General features: G+C 38.0%; 1 long non-coding RNA gene across 5 annotated transcripts; it reads right to left on the bottom strand.

The window, feature by feature from the left end:
- Window positions 1-4,920: 4,920 nt before the first annotated feature.
- LOC118488347 lies at window positions 4,921-16,055 on the bottom strand. Of its 5 annotated transcripts, none has more exons than XR_004884314.1 (8): window positions 15,880-16,055; window positions 7,124-7,191; window positions 6,634-6,738; window positions 6,504-6,555; window positions 5,621-5,691; window positions 5,454-5,519; window positions 5,316-5,365; window positions 4,921-5,219 (listed from the first exon to the last, which is right to left on the bottom strand). It is a non-coding gene; the product is annotated as an uncharacterized LOC118488347 (long non-coding RNA). The 5 variants fall into 5 exon arrangements; XR_004884311.1 differs by lacking the exon at window positions 15,880-16,055 and adding an exon at window positions 13,402-13,696; XR_004884315.1 differs by lacking the exons at window positions 6,504-6,555; window positions 15,880-16,055 and adding an exon at window positions 13,402-13,682.
- Between the last annotated feature and the right edge of the window lie 227 nt (window positions 16,056-16,282).

Raw genomic sequence — 16,282 nt, 5'->3', positions numbered from 1 at the left:
AGGTCATTAGTTCAACACCCGTCCTCCCAGGAACGGGGTGAGGTTGCCAAACCTAAGTAGCGCTACTAACTAATACCATGTTACCTTCCCGGTAACCAAACAACACGGAGGGACTTTAAAGGTGATAGGAAGAGTATATTATCCAACATTCCCGTTTTTACCCAAAAGACTTATCCCTTCCCGGGTTACCCACTGACTGTCCCAACCACCGGGACGCATGCTCAAGAGAGATGAACTCACCTTAGTTTTGCTCGGTAAGATTAATTATCCGTTTAACAGTCGGTCACAACCGTCCTAACACGATTACCGACAACAATCAGTCGCATAACACTTAATCTTATATTCCATACACATATTACACAAGTAGCACCGCATAATATCATACAAGTTATAACATTTGATTATGCAACTCAACAATTCATAGCATACATCATAATTTCATGTACTAAGTGTCTTGGTTAATTCACTAGCTTTTACTTAAATACAAATTGAAAACAATAAACGTATATTATGTAAACACACATTTGTGCTAAACCAAAGCCCAAACCCGGGTATACAACTTGTAATGTGAAGCCCAACATCAACAGCCCAGCTTGAGTGCATAATAGGGCCCCGTGTACATTTGTTTAACGTGCAGCCAAAGAGTGGCTCATGGCCCAAATGAGTACCAGCCCAACGAGTGGCAGTCTCGTTTACTTGGGCTATGCGACATCTATGTACCGTTGCGGCCCTTACACCAGGGCGTGGCCCAATTAGGAGTTCAACTCAGCCCCTAAAGAGGTGTGCGCGCGATGTGGGCTTGATATGCAGGCCTATCCGTTTTCATGTTTTGTCACGAGACCAAGGTATGGTAACTTCAGTAATTATCATATGACATAACAGCATATTCAAGTATAATAAAGCCCTAGTTCTCTAGCAGTATCATCATCATTTAGAAGTCCAACTAAACCTACAATATAATTGTTAATAAAGTCACCAAACTGTCTACTCAACTCATACCATTCATTCAACCGTTATCAATGTACATGCAGCCCAAACACTTATTTAATTATGAATAACATTTAACATTTAACACACATATATAGCCTTCGTCATGACCGCTAAGTAGTTCACCTAGTGCTTTAATTAATCATGTCATAGTTCTACTTACATCATCCCTACACACATAGTTTTACTCACAAACCCCACGAGCCCAACAATTATCCAGCTCTGCCCAAGCTTACATAAATCCATTCCCTTGTGGTGCGGCCCGCTGTCATTACCAGCCCAACATTAAGTGGTTCTCAACACCACGTGTTTGGTCTGTTACAATTGCCCAACCCAAGTGTTTAACATGTGCAACCCATACTCATGCAAGACCTGAACAGAAACTACCCAATTGATTCTTGTTTCGACACTGTTACCCAACCCAACATATCCTGGCCCGCACTCTTAACCCATTCCGTTTTCTTATAGCGGCCCAGCTAAGCAGGCCCAATACCGATTATATTTTAATTAGGCAGTCCACATGACTTAAAATGGTTATAATCTAATACACAAGTTAACACATAACCTGTTGAACATGCAATTTCTACACACAATGCTTAACCGGACATCCTACCAACCCTTCTTAACCGGCCCACTTACGCTAAGCCCAATCATATGTATAAAGCATGACTAAATTACTTTTAATAGAAAAGAACCTTATTCAGGGCCAATCATTTATACGTGCATTCATATGTCATCGAGCATCATTCAGGGCCAATCATTTAATGGAAAAGAACCTTATTGCAAAATTCATTCAATGATTAAAGTTGCTAGGATTTCAAATATCAATGCTCCTAACAGTTACTTGTTGATCTTAAATTAATTTATCCACTCTATCATACACAAGACCCTCTTATTATTAGCATCACCAATAGCAAACCATGACACAAATACATGCATATATCTCGAGCAACAGTTTTCCTACGTGAACCATACCACACCGACATGAAGATTAACAAATTAAATAACATGAGAAACTGCACTAACCGAGAGCTAGAAAGTATGATGATGGTGATTACGATGGAGGGGGTTTTGCTTCTACTGCCGCAATTGGTTAGAGGGGGTGGGGTAGGGTTTGTTTATTTGAGTTGTGGGTTTATTAGGTTACGTGTTATGTAAATATAATACTCTAACCTCCCTAACCGACCCTTATCAAACAACCGGCCCATTGCCAAACCTGATTGGGCTCATACAGCTAAGGCCACACATTAGTGTGTTTGTTTTCAAACCATAACCGACCCAACTACGATGCCCACTTGGCCCGAACCAGATTTCGATATGCAATGTGTTCGGACTGGGCTATGGATGTATGTGTGAAGATGCGGCCGGCCCAAATTAACAGTCGGTTAATTAAACACTAATTCTAACTTAACCGAGTTATACAAGCAACGAAACATCTAAACCAACCAAGTTAAACAAGCAACCGCGCGAGCATACTTAGCTACAATGTAAACCAATCGTGACAGAAAGTGATTCAGAATTAGAGACACCTAAAGATTACGGGTCGTCACATCATCCCCAACTTGAAAGAAATTTCGTCCCGAAATTTGACAAGCAATCAGCAACGACACGATACAAGATGTTAACTCAGGATGACTGTGGATTCTCCGCGGGTACCACACTGCGTCACTCACTCTCTTTTCCCTCTTGCTACATATGATTTTTCTATGGTTAGTCCTTCCATGGCTTCTGTTTATGCTTATTGTAGGGTGAGCTCCGGGAGACCCTGGGTCATTTAGAAACGGTTCTCCAGGAGAAAGAATCTGGATAGGAGGATGAGAGAGGCCGCATGGTGAGAGCTTGAGGAGGAAGATCTGAAATATTTCATGTAAACTTAAACAAAAAGCGGAACTTATCAAACTTTTGGTAATTGTTCGCTTCTTGACGTGGCTTGATTTTCATCCGATGCTCAAACTTAGTTGTTACCTACAATTAGATTTCATTCAAACAATTAGTATTCAAGTTATTTGACCAGAAAACAAAAACATTTTTTCTGATTCAGGGTGGGCCCCCGCCACGCGGAAGGGTAAGCCTAGGGGCGGAATTAATTAAGAATGAGCCGTAGCACGGGCTACGACTCAACCCTTTATTCGTATTCGCAGTGTAATTTTTTTTTTTTTTGATTTTATACATAGCCTACCCAAAAACATATACGAGGATACCCCTAAAAGAAAATTAAGAAACTTGATATTATTCATTAAGCCCAAAACACGTTCAGTAACAAAACATAAATAATTAGTTTTATGATAATTAAGCCCTAATTATAATAACTAATAAAACTCATATAATAGAATAAGTGATCTTGTGCATCTTATGGTTGAAATGGAACACATAGTTCTTGTCCTTTGGTTTATTGGGTAGTGAAACTAGCTTTGGTTTTACCGGTTACAACTGCAACCGTTGAAAGATGTTTTTTTTTTGAAAATTGAAGATTATCAAGACGGATTTACGCAATCGAATGGGCCCGTAATTTTGAACAATGCTATGTTTGTGCGGTCAAAAATGATTTTTTTCATAAAGTAAAAGACCACGATGTGATGGAACGATTTCAATCTATGAAAAAAAGATGCCAAATCTATTAGTTATTTGTTTACTTTATTAATTTATTGTCTTTTTTTAATATTGTATGATTGCACGGTAAAAAAATTATGATACCCCTGATTTAATGGGCTAGTTCCGCCACTGGGTAAGCCCATTCTCTCGCATGGCGCGCGGGCTACTTACTTAACCAGATCCATTGACGGGCTCCCACTCGCCACGCAGAGGGGCCAGGTCTCTCCCTGGCGATGCTCGAGGGAGACACTTTTTAAGAAGGTTATCACTGTTTTCCAATTTTCTCATACTCAAGCCATTTTTTCAACTTTTCACTAAGTTTATACTAAGTTGGTCCAAACCCAAACTACTCTATCTATCACTCCCACTCATTGATCTCTTGTTTACTCTCTTATTTTTCATTATGAAACAATAACTAAAGTTTTATATAAAAAAATAATAACTAAAATTCATCTCATTATATAAAACAAATAATCTTGTTATATACATCTCTTTTTTTCTTTTCTTTTTTTTTCCTTTATAATATTTAGGATGACTATAAAGTTTTATAATCTCACTTACACAGAAACATCACCTTACAATTATGATAATGACACCAGGACAGAAATCGCCAAATATATTCCAGGCCCATGTGTCAATTGAAGGATGTGGGGACACGTGAGCCCAATATGCACATAGTTGTTGAAGTATGTGGGGACATGTGAGCCCAATATGCACATAATTGATAATGGCACCCACTATACACACACTCCTATAATCTTATTTTCATATTTGTAGTGCATATGGACCGTATAGCCTTATATGGCTTGTATAGAATGCTATTGTACAGAAATAAATGCAATGGAATGTTTTTTTTTTTTGTTTTACATGTATACGAGCCGTATAATATCATACGAGCCGTATACAATTGTATACGAGCAATATAATGTTATACGACCAAATGTGTTTATTTTTGTGAGGTTTTGGGTTTTTAAGATCTGTATACGAGCCATATAATGTTATACGACCCATATAATGTTATACGACCCGTATATAAGTTAACCGACGATAGGTTGTGAGAGTACTAGGAGTATGATTGCTGAAGGTTTTCAGTATTCGGAGTTTGTTGGTCACATATTTGTGTGTTGCAGTTTGGAAATATGACTAAATAGAGATCATAGCCAACCTAAATCCATAAATTCCTGTGTCTTGTATTTACCAATGATGTTCTGATGTTATAGTTTAGTTAAAAAAAAATGCAACTTTTTTCTAAACTTATTGCAACCATCATTATCTTTCAATGGAAAAAATGCAACCTTTTTTTTACAACAAACGTAACTTTGTAACATAAATTTAATTGAATTACATCAAAACAATAATAACACTATCATTAATAGTCATATGTTGACTTGAATACACTTGTCCAAATTCAAATAACAATATAGTCACCACAAAGTGTGAATTACAATAACTTAATAACGAGACGTGAAAGCATTTTACTTTTACCAATCTTCCACAATCTTCAACATCTGATAGTTGTTTCATAACCTTCCACATCATAGCTTCTAAAGTCAGTCGCTAGCATTCAGTATCGTTTTGCAACCACTTTTGTGAAATGATAAAGCATGAATCAAGGATCTTGGGGCTCGAGTTCTTTTCTTCTGCACATCAATATTGTTCAAAATATATTTTCTTCAACTTTAAAAAATGTAAATACTAGTTTATATTCTCAATCTCCTTAGTAGAGGCCAACTTACTTCCTCAGCTTGTAATGTCCAGTTTTGATCATTTATATTCTCAATAAGATCTGCAAAATAGGGTGTTGGTAAATTTCCTAAATTTGATCATTCTACTAGAAACTGACACAAAAAATAACTTAAAAAACATCACACCACCTTGTAGATCTTATGAGAAAATACTGCAATTGGTCTAAGTTCATCATTTAGATGAGATAATTTAACCTGTATAAAAAATGCGTTGTTCCAATCAGGAATGCTAACTCGATAATTTAGCCTTGAATATAATTTAAATGCAAGTTCATTGTATTTAAAATCCAAAGTACCTTTGTCTTTATTTCATTAGAGCATCTCCAACAGTGCTCTGCTTTGGTAACCTAATATTGTGTATTATATGCTGCAAATTAACAAGATTTAGAAACCTACCAGTAAAAAATATCATTCAAGATTCCATATACCTCTTGTTTACATGGTGGAAAGCAACTTTCAAAGTTCTCCGACATTATAATTCAAACAGAGGGATGTCTTAACACTTCACAAGACCATGTGTAGTGGTTAAACAATATAATGCCCCCACCATGGGGCATTATTCGACACGTGGCAGTCCAGTCAGCATGGGGTGTTATTACAAAAGTGGCGTAGTGGGAATAATGCCTGATAATGCCCCTTCCAATCATTAAACAAAAAAAAAGCAAACTATTTTCTCATTGGTGGGTCAAACCCAGTCAACCATTCCACAAACCATGTTAGGCGTTTTATATATAATGCCCCACCAATTTTTTTTTTTTTAATAATGCCCTATAATACCCTATGTAATGGGGAAGGGGGCGTTTTTTACCCTATAATGCCCCACTACACATGGTCTAATAAAGAATATCATAAACCTGAACCCAAGCAGAAAAAGACTATATTTCAGATTTTCACCATTGCCATATGAATACATGTTCAAGAAAAGTCAAAAGTATAGAAACTAGATTGTAGTGAACCAACAAATCTAGCAAGTGTTCTGCAAAACGCTACTTGATGGGGTGGGGTTGAGAATAACAGTTGCAAGGAGTAAGTCTATTTTTTGTTGGGTAATCCAGATTATGTTTCTAGCCAACTCTGCCAACCACGTTATCATATGTATGCAATTTTGACTTGTCGATTTTTGTTACAATACCATTTTTCATATAAGGATTACAATATTAGTAAGAAAGCCCAACTCACAATTCAAGACATAAATCATCTTCCTGCTATCTAGAGAGCTTAAATGAACTATCTGCAAATGGCAAAACTCAGGATCGTTTCTTCCTAACTTGGGATATTTTAATATAAAATATGGTGAAACATAACACACCTGACGATTTTTCACATATCATAGAAATGAGGCAACATCAGTATTTCAGTATTTTTCATCAGCTTTAGGAAGTTCCGGTCAGCAAATAATGTCTCCATCTTTGATCTAAAAAGGATTTAATAATGGAATTTAATAATCCCAACTTTCACCAGTTGGCCGGCAACGGACCCAACTTCAAAAATAGCCACTGGCGGTCCCAACTTTTGACATTTTGTAAAACATTGGACCCTGGCTAACACCGTCCAAGGGATGTTAGTGGTGACCGCCCGTGGTCCAATGTTTGAAGTTGGGACCACCCTCTCCTACTCTCCCAGCAAGGGTCCAATGTTTTACAAAATGTCAAAAGTTGGGACCGCCAGTGGCTATTTTTAAAGTTGGGTCCGTTGTCGGGCAACCGGTGAAAGTTGGGATTATTAAATTCCATTATTCCTTTAATTTTTTAGATGTAAATGCATAGCCTATTTAATGATAAAAAGGTCGAGAGGGGTACCTATCTAGATTAAAGTGAGGTTCTTTGTCAAGGTGTTCACACATCACACATGGCTCAAGTTTGATTTCCTGAACAACGATGGCTTAAGACATGGTTAAAAACACACAACTAATAGTGTAGGAAACAGAAATTATACAAAAAAACAATATCAATCACTAGAAGTTACTGGCAGTGTTCTGTAATAGACAATTAATAATAAATATACAAGTGGGTCCAACTATCTTGTTTCCAGACTTAAAACATAAGAAAATGAGTTAAATGCCTGGTTGCAAATATTGCAAACTTGGTCTTAGTGGTTTAACAATTACACACTTACACTTGGTCTCAATGGTTATAATTTTTGAAACCGGTTAATCTCTTAACATCATGTACATAGTTAGTTAGTTAGAATTATTATTAAGTAGCGGTTACAAAGTACGAGGACAGAATTGACAAAGTGGAAGTTAGAAACTACCCTCATAACCGAAAGGGTGTGTCTCTACACACACACCTATTCGATTCGGTATCAAGGCACAAGAAGAAGAAGACGCGACAGTTGGAACGAGTGGACAAGATTCGACATACTTCTTCATGATTCAATCACAACCACATATCCAAGAGACGTGTCCTTTCACGAAGAGACGCAACCATTCACTCGTACCCGTAGAAAACTATAAATAGGGACATGTAGATTCATTTGTAACATACTCTCAATTTGATTTGTAAACATTCATTCGACTATTACAAGTTATTGTTATTCAAGTTATTCACGCTCATTTAGAGATCAAGATCCAGTTCGGGCCAACAAATTGGTATCAGAGCATCAGGCTCTAAGCGTGGGAATCGCAAGGCATCGCAGGGAATTCGCGATCAGGTTTCAATTTCGTTTTAATTCGCAAAAGTTTCATTTCAGAATTTTATTTTCGGTTCTAGGGAAGTCGGTCGAACCGAACGGTTAGTAATCTAGGGTTTGTTTTGATTCCGGGGTTTAGTGCGAATTAGATTGTTTTGGTTATTTGGTTATTACACGATTCGGGTAATCGGGGTTGTTAAGATATATTGAAACCAAAAGGAAAGTTTAGTAGAAGTGAAGATTATTCGGCAAGAAGATATGTCAGGAGCAACCGGGCAAAGTCCGATAAATGGAAATTCTCTTTCCCAGTTTCAGTGTCCGATTCTGAAACCAACAAACTATACAGTTTGGGCTATTCGTATCAAGACGATTCTTGAAGCGAATGGTTTGTGGGAAACGATTGAACCGGCAGAAAATGCAACGGTAGACACTAAGAAATATAAGTCTGCAATTGCATATCTGTTTCAAGCAATACCAGAAGACGTTGTATTGCAAGTTGCAAGTTGCAAGTTGTAAAATTGCAAAAGAGATTTGGGATAATCTAAAGATTAGACACGTTGGCGTTGATCGGGTACAAAAGGCGCGTATGCACACGCTGTTGTCAGAATTTGAATTGTTGCAAATGAGGGATGACGACACTATTGATTCGTTTACCGCAAAGATTAATAGTATCGTTACCCGAGCAACTGAAGTAGGAACGACAATGAGTCAACCGACTCTAGTACGCAAACTCTTAAATGGCGTACCAGATAAGTTTACTCAAATCGTTGCCTCTATGGAACAATACTCCGATCTAGAAACCATGACGCTACAGGAAGCGGTCGGAAGACTAAAGACGTATGAAGAACGTCTCAAGTTAAAGAAAGGAAATCAAGGGGAAAGCGAAGATAGGCTTATGTTCACACATCAGGATAACACCAGAGGAAGGCAATCTAGAAACCGCGGTCGTGGTAGATTTAACCAGACGCGTGGAAATTGGCGAAACAACGGAAATAGGCAAAGTCCCAGAAACGAAGGATCTACATCTAGACCTAGAAATGGAAATTCTAGAAATTGGTGGAAGTTTGCAAGAACCGACCTAAGTAAGATCCAATGCTTTAAGTGTCAAAAGTTTGGACACTACAAGAAGGACTGTTCTGAGAAAGACGAAGTGCAAGAACATTCAAACCTCGTCGAGGAAGACGAAGCACCCGTATTGTTAATGACAATACAAGAAGAAAATGTTCAAGAAAGGGCTCTGCTAAACGAGGAACATATAAAACCGACAAGTTATGCCTCAGAAAATGAAAATCTATGGTACTTAGACAACGGGGCCAGCAACCACATGACAGGAGTGCGAAGTCACTTCAAGGAATTAGATGAAACGGTGACAGGGCAAGTACGGTTTGGTGATGGGTCACACGTAGAAATTAAAGGCAAAGGTTCAATACTACTGGAATGTCTGAACCAAGAACAAAAGATTGTTTCACATGTCTACTACATTCCAAGTCGGAAAACCAATATATTGAGCCTCGGACAACTTACAGAAATCGGTTGCAAAGTGGTTATGGACGGAGATTTACTTACTATCCGAGATCGAAATAGAAAGCTACTAATGCGAGTCAAGAGAATGAAGAACAGGTTGTACAAAGTCAAACTGAAAACAGGAAAACCGATCTGCTTACTATCAAAGACCGAAGACACAGCATGGTTATGGCACGCAAGGTTAGGACATTTACACTTCGACGCTATTAAGGAAATGACTCGTAAGAACTTGGTACATGGAGTTCCCCAAATAAGTCATGCTAGTCAAGTCTGTGACGCATGCTTATTAGGAAAGCATAGTAGGGCACCATTTCCAAATCAGGCAAAGTTCAGATCTTTAAAACCTCTGGACTTAGTCTATGGAGATTTGTGTGGTCCTATAACTCCACCAACTCATGCTGGGAAGAAGTATATATTCTTACTTGTAGACGATTGTACTCGCTACATGTGGGCGTATTTACTAACTTCCAAGGATCAAGCATTCGAAACATTTAAGGAGTTCAAAGAAAAGGTGGAAAAGGAAGCGCAAACCAAGTTAAAGATGCTAAGAACGGATAGAGGAGGTGAATTCACATCGGCTGAATTCAACAAGTATTGCAAAACCAACGGCATAGCAAGACAGCTTACAGCACCATATTCCCCACAGCAAAATGGAGTAGTAGAAAGGCGAAACAGGACGATGTTATCCACTACTCGCAGTATGCTAAAGGCAATGAACATGCCACAGAACTTTTGGGGTGAAGCAATACGACACGCGATATACGTACTAAACAGGGTTCCAACAAAAGCCCTGGTGAACAAGACACCATATGAAGCACTAAAAGGAAGGAAGCCAAATTTAGAACACTTGAAGGTTTTTGGCTGCACTGCTTACGCTAAGGTACTACCACTTCAACAAAAGAAGTTAGATGATAGAAGTGCACCTATGGTTTACCTTGGAATAGAAGAAGGATCAAAAGCATACAGATTATATGATCCAGCAAAGAACAAGATATGTGTCAGTAGAGATGTAAAGTTCATAGAAGGTCAACCATGGAACTGGAATAGTTATATGGAAACGGTAGATTCAGGGAATCCCGAATGGACAAACTTTGTCATTCAAGATGATGACATACCACCAGAATTAGAAGAAAATGAGCCAAGTAGTCCAGGCAGTAGCGGGCCACATCATGACGATTCAGGAGTAGATCAGACAAAAGAACAAGACTCCTATGTAACCCCGCCAGCATATTCATACAATCAGAACTCAGCAGAAAATTCAAGCAGGTTATCAAGTGGAAGTCCATCCACCTCTGAAAGTACAACAGGAAATATTAGCAACACTCCAGTAAGACTAAAAAGTCTCGAAGACCTGTATGAAGAAACAGAAGAAATTCAACTAGATCCACATGAATTATTACTCGCTGAAGAAGAACCAAGGAATTACAAGGAAGCATCTAGTGACAAAAAATGGATTGAAGCAATGAAGGCTGAGTTAGACTCAATAAACAAAAATAACACTTGGAGTTTGACAGAATTGCCAAGGGATCACAAGGCAATAGGTTTAAAGTGGGTATTCAAGACTAAGAAAGATGCAAACGGAAACATTGTCAGACACAAAGCAAGGCTAGTTGCAAAAGGATACGTTCAGCAACACGGAATAGACTTTGACGAAGTCTTTGCACCAGTAGCACGTATGGAAACAGTACGACTAATGTTGGCTTTAGCAGCATATCAAGGTTGGGAGGTACATCATCTAGATGTGAAATCTGCATTCTTACACGGAGACCTCAAGGAGGAAGTCTATGTATCACAACTAGAAGGATTTATAAAGCCAGGAAATGAAGGAAAGGTTTACAGACTATCAAAAGCACTGTATGGATTGAGACAAGCACCAAGAGCTTGGAATACGAAGTTAGATCAAACCCTAAAGTCACTTAACTTCAAGAAGTGCAATTTAGAGAACGCAATCTATACAAGAGCAAGTGAAGCCTCTACACTAATAGTTGGAGTCTATGTTGATGACTTGATAGTCACTGGAACATCAAAGAAGGAGATAGACACCTTCAAATCTCAGATGAAGAACAAATTCGATATGAGCGATCTAGGATTGCTAGAATACTATCTGGGAATAGAAGTAATTCAAGCAGGAGGTGAGATAGGCATCAAGCAGACATGATATATCAACAAGATACTCAAAGACGCTGATATGTTATCCTGCAATGACACGAAGACACCCATGACTCCAGGAACTCAATTAACAAAGACTGAAGAAGGAGATCTAGTAGATGCAACACATTACAGAAGCCTGATAGGTTCTCTCAGGTACTTACTACATACAAGACCAGATCTATGTTACCCAGTCAGTCTACTTAGTAGATTCATGCAAGAACCAAAAGAACAACACCTGAAGGCAGTAAAGCAAATACTACGTTACATCAAAGGAACTAAAGAGCATGGAATCATCTACAAAAGACAAGGAGGATGTAAGATTACAGGTTATAGCGACAGTAGTTTGGAGTTAATACAGACAAAGGAAAAGGAACAACTGGTCTGGTATTTTACTTTGGAGAATCACCTATAACCTGGTGTACACAAAAGCAACAAACAGTGGCACTATCATCATGCGAATCAGAATTCATGGCAGCCACTGCGGCAGCATGTCAAGCACTATGGCTTAAAAGATTGTTAAGTGAAATCACAGGCTGGAAGGAAGAAAAGATAACACTCAGAGTAGATAATGTTTCAGCAATAGCACTCATGAGAAACCCAGTCTTTCATGGAAGAAGCAAGCACATTGACACACGCTATCACTTCATAAGAGAATGCGTGGAAAACGAAAATATCACTGTGGAACACATAAGTGGAGAACTACAACGGGCAGATATACTAACAAAGGCACTAGCAAGGATCAAGTTTGCTACAATGAGGGAACTGCTCGGAATTCAAGATTTAAAGCAACTCATGGATGTTCGAGATTAAGGGGGTGAATGAAACCGGTTAATCTCTTAACATCATGTACATAGTTAGTTAGTTAGAATTATTATTAAGTAGCGGTTACAAAGTACGAGGACAGAATTGACAAAGTGGAAGTTAGAAACTACCCTCATAACCGAAAGGGTGTGTCTCTACACACACACCTATTCGATTCGGTATCAAGGCACAAGAAGAAGAAGACGCGACAGTTGGAACGAGTGGACAAGATTCGACATACCTCTTCATGATTCAATCACAACCACATATCCAAGAGACGTGTCCTTTCACGAAGAGACGCAACCATTCACTCGTACCCGTAGAAAACTATAAATAGGGACATGTAGATTCATTTGTAACATACTCTCAATTTGATTTGTAAACATTCATTCGACTATTACAAGTTATTGTTATTCAAGTTATTCACGCTCATTTAGAGATCAAGATCCAGTTCGGGCCAACAATTTTTACACTCATATGGTCCTTATCACTAAACTCTGTTAAGTTATCCAGTCAAATTTATATTAAATTACTAAAGTACCCTTACTCAATAGCTAGGGCAATAAACACACTAATATAATTTTCCAGAATGATAAACCTAAAGTTGTAATAAATGTGTTTGTTCATCTTGAGCTTTGTATATTTCATATATGATAATTATCAACCATAACCTCATATTACTTCCAACTCAAGATCTCTATATACCTAAAAATTCCATATTGTTTTTTCTATGGTCATAAGATTTTAAAATACCGCTTGTCCTCCTAGTGATGTCAAAAGATCCCAATTATCTATAATAAATACCATTTGAATCCCATGATAACTTGATTGTTGAACCATTTGAAATCCTCCTAACATGATATACACCCTCCAACACATATCTTCCCCGAATTTAACCGCCAAACTCAATAATTTTAATTGAAACCCTAAATCTTATTGAAGCATGGTTGATAGATGAGAAAAAAATTACCTGCGCCCCAGGGCTAAAGTGAGGATTGAAGCATTGAAGTGTGGAGAGACAACTGGCGGCGATGATGGTTCCTCGGTCACTCGGCAATGATTCATAAGTGGTGCAATGGTGGAAACTGATAGAAAAGGGAAATACGAGAATGTGAGGGAAATTATAAAATTTGGGGGAAATGGTCAAATGGGTATCTAATTGGAATTTGGGGAGGGAAATTAAAATTAAAGCACTTGTAAACTAATTATCAAATAAAAATAGGGACTCAAATAGCACTTTACTCAAATAAAAATAAGAGTTAATTACCAAAATCATCCCTGAGGTTTGGGCACGTTTGTCATTTTCGTCCAAAATGACACTTTTGTACAAAATTGCCCCCAACATTTGTAACTTTTTGTCATTTTCATCCAAACCACTAACTTAATTTATTTTTTCTGTTAAGTTAAAGATATTTGGATAAAACTGGCAAATGTAAACCATAGGGATGATTTTGGCAATTTACTCAAACCCTTTTTAATTTCTTTTATTTAATTTTTTTATTACATGTATAATAAAAAAGAATATACACGGAGTTTTTAGAAAAAAAAAATTAATCGTTTTGTCACATAATTTTTATAAATTTTCATCCAAATCACTAACTTAGTTTATTTTTTTGTTGAGGTGAAGGATGTTTTAAATTTTATAAATTAAGACAGAAATTAATTTACAGCTTCTTATAAATCAGTATTGTAACACCCCGTATTTTCCAAATGTCAGAGTCAAAGTCAAATATTGACTGTTATTGGAATTAAAGTTATTTTTTGTATTATGTGGAGTAAGTGTTGTATGATCAAAATGAATCGAATGTTAAGCGAATGCGAATCGATGATCGACTTTGAATAATAGGAAGTAACAATGCGATAAAGTTAATCAATCAATAACCAAGCTAACCGAATCAATCATCGAACTCGAATACGGGAAATTTTGGTACTTTATACGTGTGTGTGTGCCTTATGTGTTACTTGTGCGTGTTTACTTTACGCTGTGGTATGTGGTGAATCAATCAAATCAAATCGAAACTCGAAGGATAATCGAACTCAATCAAAATCGAACTCGAATTAGGAAGTAAGGATGCTTATATGTAGATATAGTGATTGGGTTTAAAAGTAATTTGATTAGGGACTCTATCATACTCAAATCATCGTTCATCGAAATCGAAATATCAAAAATCGTCACTAAACGCTCAAAGGTTGTGCCAATCGAACAGGGCAACCTGGTCGAACAGGCCAACCGATCGAACAGCCCTGTTCGATCGGCCAGCCCATTCGATCAGTGCAACCCTGGCCGATCGGATGCACCTTTCCTCTTTTGGAAGCCTATAAATAGGGCTGTCCATGTCTTCATTTCCACTTTTGGAAAGTTCTGACCGGCCAGCTCCTATTCTTCACTATTTCTCAGATTTCTCTCCAAATCGGTAAGCTTTCACTCTAATTCTTGTACGATCTTACTCATTTAACGATTCTACACCTTTCTATCTTTCAAAACTTGGATTTAAACCGTGAAATCACCAAGATCTAGGTGTTCTTGGGTGATGTCATCATGGTGTTTTTCAAGAACATCAAGTTTTGGCATCATTCCGCTGTGATTAGCTTAGATCTAGCCGATTTCCACATAAACAACCTAAAATCTGTCAAAGATCTTAACATTTCACGGTGGAAAAGATTGAAAGACGGATTTTTCAACTATCTTTCAACTCCTTTACACTCAACACTCTAAAACCGGTGAAAACGGAGCTTGAACCAACTCACAAACCATTTTAAAACTATCACAAGGTTCAAGATTCGGGTTCTACCATGAGGTTCACCGATTTCGGGTTAAACATTAAACGGAAGTTCCAAACAGTTCAATGACCGGACTTGGGTGATTCCTGCCCGAACCAGTGAACCAAGTAAGGACTTAAGTTCTGTGGTTCAACTCGTTATCAAACTACCTCGAAATCACATCAAGTTAACCAGAACAACCAAGTGTTAGAAGATAGGCTAACCAGGTCAGGAATGCTGGCCGAACGGTTAGGCTGTCCGAACGGACGGCCCAACCGAACGGACTACCCAGCCGATCGACCGGGCCAGCCGATCGGCTAACACATGGACCCACAATTTCATCAAGTGTAGTATTGACGAAGTGATGCTCGATCGAACCTACCACTCGATTTGTAACATTACTCATCGAATCATGAGATACTATACTTCAACACTTAGCCATTTTTTTTCTCGAAATATTGGGATGTCACCCGATCGAGCGTGCCACCCGATCGAGTGACACACTTATCTATAATAAATACCATTTGAATCCCATGATAACTTGATTGTTGAAACCATTTGAAATCCTCCTGACATGATATACACCCTCCAACACATATCTTCCCCGAATTTAACCGCCAAACTCAATAATTTTAATTGAAACCCTAAATCTTATTGAAGCATGGTGGATAGATGAGAAAAAAATTACCTGCGCCCCAGGGCTAAAGTGAGGATTGAAGCATTGAAGTGTGGAGCGACAACTGGCGGCGATGATGGTTCGTCGGTCACTCGGCAATGATTCATAAGTGGTGCAATGGTGGAAACTGATAGGAGAGGGAAATATGAGAATGTGAGGGAAATTATAAAATTTGGGGGAAATGGTCAAATGGGTATCTAATTGGAATTTGGGGGGGGGGGGAAATTAAAATTAAAGCACTTATAAACTAATTATCAAATAAAAATAGGGACTCAAATAGCACTTTACTCAAATAAAAATAAGAGTTAATTGCTAAAATCATCCCTGAGGTTTGGGCACGTTTGTCATTTTCGTCCAAAATGACACTTTTGTACAAAATTGCCCCCAACATTTGTAACTTTTTGTCATTTTCATC

Source organism: Helianthus annuus, chromosome 2, assembly GCF_002127325.2.
Source record: "Helianthus annuus cultivar XRQ/B chromosome 2, HanXRQr2.0-SUNRISE, whole genome shotgun sequence".
NCBI classification, from domain to species: domain Eukaryota; kingdom Viridiplantae; phylum Streptophyta; class Magnoliopsida; order Asterales; family Asteraceae; genus Helianthus; species Helianthus annuus.
This window is presented reverse-complemented; position numbering and strand designations above follow the sequence as displayed.